Raw genomic sequence first — 6,729 nt, forward strand, 5'->3', positions numbered from 1 at the left:
TATATATATATATATATATATATATATATATATATATATACAATCAACTTTATTGCTCAACAACTGTAGCTGGTAGTGTATGGAAAAGAAACAATGGAAAATATGATTCTAACGAGCTAATCTATTGTGTTTTCTTAGGAAGAGTATTATAACATTCTGCAATTCAGGGTATATATCAGCTATTTACAACATGGTGTCGCTTTTGTAGTGATTCAAATATGAATACACATGAACTGTACATATGGCATCGACCCTTTCAAATGGCAACGGCTATATACGAGACGGAAACTAGCGTAACCAATGATCTCATCAGTTCACTTATAATTAGTGACCTATAGATGGTGCAAGCTTGATAGATGTGGGAAGCTAAAACCATTCAAGTCGAAAACGTTGGAACCCATCCGGATATTTAGAAGTAACCTGTGAACTTTTCTCTGCTCCCCAGGGCATGGCGTACATCCACGACAGCGAGATCCACTCACACGGCTCCCTGAAGTCCTCTAACTGCGTGGTTGACAGCCGCTTCGTGCTGAAGGTCACCGACTTCGGCCTGCACTCTCTCCGGGAGGAGGACTCGGCTAGGGACAGGGACTCGCACGCCTTTTACGCAAGTAATGTCCGCTGTTACACATTTTAAAGCCGAACACCAGCCAAACAAGGTTGGCTGAAGCCCCTGTCACACATTCAGAACCTTCCCCCGAACACCAGCCGACCAAGGTTGGCTGAAGCCCCTGTCACACATTCGAGAACCTTCCCCGAACACCAGCCGACCAAGGTTGGCTGAAGCCCCTGTTACACATTCAGAACCTTCCCCCGAACACCAGCCGACCAAGGTTGGCTGAAGCCCCTGTCACACATTGAGTACCTTCAAACCCCAGAACACTTTCGAACATTTTAAAACATTCTAAAACGGCGGACTCAGCCGAACAGTAGCCGACCTGGCCGAACACCAGCCGACCATGCTTCTGACCTTCTCCTAACCATGGTCGGGGGACGTCGGCTAATGGTCGTGAGGCTTTATTCGGATATGTGTAGCAGGGGCTTAAAATACTATACTTCCGGAATATAACTCCGGGGTAGCTATCGTGATCTTATTAGTCACGATTCTGAACCCTCAGCCCAGCCAGAGGAGAATGAATAGGATATTATAGGTGTCCTTCATGCGTTTAAGATGAGTAGTAATTTCATGCTATGAAGTTCTTTTCAACCCATACAAAATTGGCATAATCGTAAAATTCCGCACACGAATGTTGCTTCAGGGTAACATCTATGATCTTTACGAACGCCTCTGATGCACACTGAGTTTGCCTTGACCTTGGGCCATGTAGATTTTAGTATATGGATGACATCCTCTGGGAATCCCAAAACAGATGTGAGCGTGCGAATAAAAAAAGGTTTGGCAAAAAATTTCTTTCATTATGAAATATGATTTACAGTATGGTTGAAAACGCCGAACACCAGCCGACTTTTCTCGTATCTACTCCTAACCATGGTTGTAGGGCGTTCGGCTAGTGTTCGGGTGGCCAAATTCGTTAATGTGTAACAGGGGCTTAATACATACAGAATGATCTGTATGTATTAAGCCCCTGTATAATTTCTAACCTCTGATACTATTTTTTTTACGTATTTACCTTTTTAATATCACAGAGAAGCGAGGAGAAGAAGTCGAAGTTAGTCGACTATATAATATATATAATCCTGGTGATATCTTGATGCATGTGTATACTGTGCTTAACACAGTAGTGGGTATGCTAGATGTACACTAAAGGTCCTCATCCATTCATCCATTCATGCAATCGATCATTCATTCACTCTCACTCACTCACTCACCCATCCATCCATCCCTTCACTTACTCACTCACTCACTCACTCATCCATCCATTTATTCATTCATTCATTCATTCATTCACTCACTCACTCACTCACTCATCCATCCATTCATTCATTCATTCATTCATTCATTCATTCACTCACTCACTCATTCATTCACTCACTCACTCACTCACTCATTCATGCACTCATTCACTCATTTGCTATCGGCATTGTTGCACATCGTGTTACGAAGGTAAGCTGTGGACGGCTCCTGAGTTGTTGCGGATGGAGGTGCATGTACCGGGCGGCACACAGAGGGGAGACGTGTACAGCTTCGGTATCATCCTGCAGGAGATCTGCGTCAGGAATGGGACGTTCTACGTGGAGACTGAGGAGGAGGACCTTAGTCCGAAAGGTACGTGCACGTGTGTCGTCATTGCTGTCACTTTAGGCCACGCTGTCTTAATTTTATGGATGACGTCGTCTGAAGAAAAAATCCAACCACAGGAATCACTCACTCACTCACTCACTGGGTCAAGCGTCCCTCGGTTCCAATGACTGCTGTCCATCTCTTCCTATCCTTCATTTCCACCATCAGGTTTTTCCTGTCGAGCTGGGTGTCGTCCATTAATTGGTTAATCTAGTTTCTTGTTGGACGACCTCGACTTCTTTTTCCATGTGTGGGTTCCCACAGTAATAACTAATGTATGATGTCATCCTCACTTCTGTAGCAGTGTCCGATGAACTTCAACCTTCGTTTTTTTATTGCTTCACTCACTGTGGGTAGGTTTTCATACAGCACACCATTTGGTATCTTTTGGTACCAGTGTACATTTTTTAACAATCCTAACAAACGTATACAAACGTAACAAAGATATTGCACAAGGATAACAAAAATATTCAGAATCGCATTGGTACAATCTCACTTCTAATGATTCAACGTTGCCCCGTGCACTACAGACATCATCGTGAAGCTGAAGAAGGAGTACTTCCGCCCGACGATCACCGACAACATCCCGGTGAACGTGCGGACGTTGATGGAGCGGTGCTGGGGAGAGGACCCGGCGGACAGGCCGGACTTCCACACCCTCAAACTATACGTCAAGAGCCTCAACAAGTAAATAGGAACTCAGTCTGTCAGTTAGGCCAATGTTGATTTGATTATATGGATGACACCCGCGCGCGCATAAATTTTCGGCCATTTTCAAAAAGAAAAAAAGTTTTCAACCATACTGTAAATCGTACAAAGCAGTTGCACAATGAGCAAAAATATACCGTACGTTGCAAAAAAATATTCAAAAATATACCAATGTCGTAGAATGCCAAAATCAAACGAAAAAAGACGAAAATGTCAAGAAATTAATTTGAAGACTAGATTATTCGCCATACCATACTCTGTGTCATTTGGTCAACCTTCATGACCACGTACATGTCATAATGAAAGCACCTTTTTTTGCAAAACTTTTTTCATTCGCACGATCGCATCAGTTTTGGGGTTTCCAGAGATGTCATCCATATAATCAAATCAACATGGTCTTAACCTGAATGCCAGACCCTGGTTCGACAGAATTCAGCTTCGGCTGGGGGAAGCCACAAGTCCCGATCCCAAGAATTAGCACAAGGGAGTCTAATTTATCTCAGAGTCTATCGGGGGGGGGGGTGTCTATGGTAAAATTTTCGGAGTCGAGAAGCTAGCCTGTATACTGCCCCTGGCAACGGTCTGGCACCCCGGCTATCAGTCAGTCTGCACACCGGTACCTGTGCCTGTCAAGCCCCGGTCACACATTCAGAACATTGCCCCGAACACCAGTCAGCCAAGGTCGGATGACGCTTGAGAGCAATCTGACCGGAGTTAGCCACGCCTACCTTTCGATACGAATCGAATTTGAGTTAAATTGGAGTCAAATTTGACTGTCACCACACCCCCACCTGCTCCAACAGCCGCCAAACATATCTAGCCATGGCCGAAACTTCCGTCCACGCCGGAATGTTTGAAACATTTTTTAAACATTTGGCTGGCGCAGCCGAACCGTAGCTGACCTCGCCGAACACCAGCCGACCTTGCTCCCGACCTACTCCTAACCATGGTCGGCTAGTGTTTGGGATGCCATATATTTGGCTATGTGTGACAGGGACTTTAATCTGCATACAGGCGTTTTTTCCGTTAGTGTCTGCCAGTGCAAGTGATGCTGTCTCGACAATCATGAATAGAAGTAATTGTTACCTCTTACCTATGTTTTATAGAAAGGCCAATGTAATTTGTAGCGACAACATCATAGTCTTTTTTTCGACTAATGCTGAGGCCACATTTCCAAACCGGGGCCCGGCCGGGCAGTCTTATGGAACGAAAAGTATGATGTAAAAGACAAAAAAGCACAAAAAAAGTTTTAAAATGGCAACTGCGTATATCATTGATATAAATATTGATTTTTCGTTAATAGAAACAGCCCGGTCGGGCCCCGGTTGTGAAATGGGACCTTAGCATATTAAGAATCAGTAGCCATAAATTGAATATTAAAACAGGTAGATATTACAATATAGCCCCTGACCAAAGGTTCTGTCCATTTTGTCCAAAGCATATAGAAAATGAATTTCATTTTGTTATGGAATGTACCAAAAATGATGTTTTATGTAACAAGCTATTTACATTTCTCGAATCAAGTACAATAGATTTCAAGAGTCTCGATGTTAGAGACAGATTTGAATATATCTTTACATGTAATGGTCCCCACCACACATAAATAGGTAGATATATTAAGGATTGCTTTGTTATTAGAAAACATACCGAAACGTGTGATTAGCCCACTCGATTGTAATACTTTATCAAAGACTTGTGCTATCCCTTATTATTTGAATAAGTATGATATAGATATGTTAGGTTTTATTCGACATTAGGTCTTGTTCAACACATTTTATTGTTTGTTACTCGCTTTATGTAGTTTGCCATACATTGTACCATGTGCAATTGTCCTGCAATAAAGTTCTTACATATGATCCGGGTTTTTTTTCCAGGGGGAATGAAGGCACTAACATCCTGGATAACCTACTGTCCCGGATGGAACAGTATGCTAACAACCTGGAGGGTCTGGTCCAGGAGAGGACAGAGGCCTTCCTGAACGAGAAGAAAAAGGCGGAGGATCTTCTGTACCAGATTCTACCAAAGTGCGTATGGGCTTAGAATTACACCGAAAGGCCCACATCAATATGTATGCGTATGTGCCCATGCATTATTTCACATACACAGAGAAAAAAACTCCAAATTTTACGTGTACATGTAAGTAAGAGATGCAGTTGGGAAGACATTTCGGTAGAAAAGTCAAACAAGAAGCCATAGGTGACAATTCTCCGTGAAGTATTATATATTGCAACAAAAAGAAGTAGCCATTGGCGACAATTCTCTGTGAAGTGTGATAAATCGAACAAAGAAAAATTGTTTAAACGCGCGTCGGCTCAGTCATCTTAAGACGCAACAACCAATCAGAGATGCGAGATGCCTACACGTGACGCGGGAAGGGCGCGCGATGCCCGAAATATTTTTGCGTCAATATTCAGCGCCGTGATTCAAGAGATTAATACCCGGAAACAATTTTTTTCTTGTTTTGAACGCATTAACATGCATTTACGCTAATCTAGTATGATTCAGGGTTACTTTTTTTTTAACCTGCCATGGCCAGATTATCTAAAGATGTGTGTATTGTGTGTACAATCTATAGAAAGAGAAATGTACATCAGGTCCGATCATCCGATTTTCACGTTTCGGTTTTTTTTACTCGGTTCATGAACGTATTTTGGTTTGGCTCCTGGAATGTGCGAAAAAAATGACTCCCGGGATTGTCTACAGGGAACACTCGCACATTCGCGGTGTATCAGGACAGCGCGACTGGTCGTCATTAGCGCAGTAACAGTTGCATAAACGGACGAAACCATTTCAAAGAAATGGGGATGTTTCGAAAATAAGCATTTACTCCAATATCAAAACAGCTACGGTAAAAATAAAAAGACGTGCATCATCCCGGACATAATGCAACACCACATGCGAAATTACACAGAAATGCGACGTACGGAAGAATGCGTTTTGGCTGCGAACATCTTCCAAAAAACTTGGCATCTCTTAACCATGGGCAAAAACATCTGGAACCACTTATAAAAACCACCCCGTATCTGCATGAACTTTTTTGAACCCCACTGCTATTCCAAACAACGCGTTTTTCTGGACCATTCCAATTCGCCTCGTAATTGTAGGGGTGCGTCTGCGATATTACATTGACCGCGAAAGCAGCAACGGCAAAAATACACATTCGTGCATCAACACGGGCATGCCCGCAGACGGCGTATAAAATTGCGTGCCGATTACACAAAGAGAACCCAGTGTTTTGACTGCGAACATGAAAAATCAGCCGATTACAACACTCCGTCCGGAGGTCCTGACCTCCTTCACGGAGTAATAATAGTTTCACTGATCTGACTACTAGATATTTGGGAGTTTTCCATAATATAAAACACATTGGGATGGACCAATAGATTTCCTGATTGGCAGAAGTAAAACACTGTGTTTTTTCTTCTTCTTCTTCTCGTCCAAAAACATAAGGTCAATCGCCTAGACCAGACGTCTGTCACCATGGTAACTGGAATGGTAGCGGACACCGTGGTGTTAGGTTATATTATAAAGTTAGAGGGGATGGTCAACATGCACTAAATGTAGTGTATGAATGTGTTTCAGCAAGAATAAACAGAGCAGTAGTTTTGTTAGGCTAGACCACATGAAGGTAAACACAATTCCAAAAAAGGGCTAAACGTTCAGGTCAGCCTTGTTCACGGAATGGACCCTTCTAGTGCATCTTCCGGGATGTGACGTCGGAAACACGTGATTGCAGCAGAGGGTCGCACGTGTCAGATAACCTACGTCCGCCCCCCCCC

General features: G+C 43.1%; 1 protein-coding gene across 1 annotated transcript in view; it reads left to right on the forward strand.

The window, feature by feature from the left end:
• LOC109463099 (atrial natriuretic peptide receptor 1-like) overlaps positions 1-6,729 on the forward strand; it is a 65,026-nt gene that overhangs the window by 44,718 nt on the left and 13,579 nt on the right. The gene's annotated exons all lie outside the window — the stretch shown is intronic.

Source organism: Branchiostoma belcheri, unplaced genomic scaffold (assembly GCF_001625305.1).
Source record: "Branchiostoma belcheri isolate BF01 breed outbred unplaced genomic scaffold, Haploidv18h27 scaffold122, whole genome shotgun sequence".
Classification (NCBI taxonomy): domain Eukaryota; kingdom Metazoa; phylum Chordata; class Leptocardii; order Amphioxiformes; family Branchiostomatidae; genus Branchiostoma; species Branchiostoma belcheri.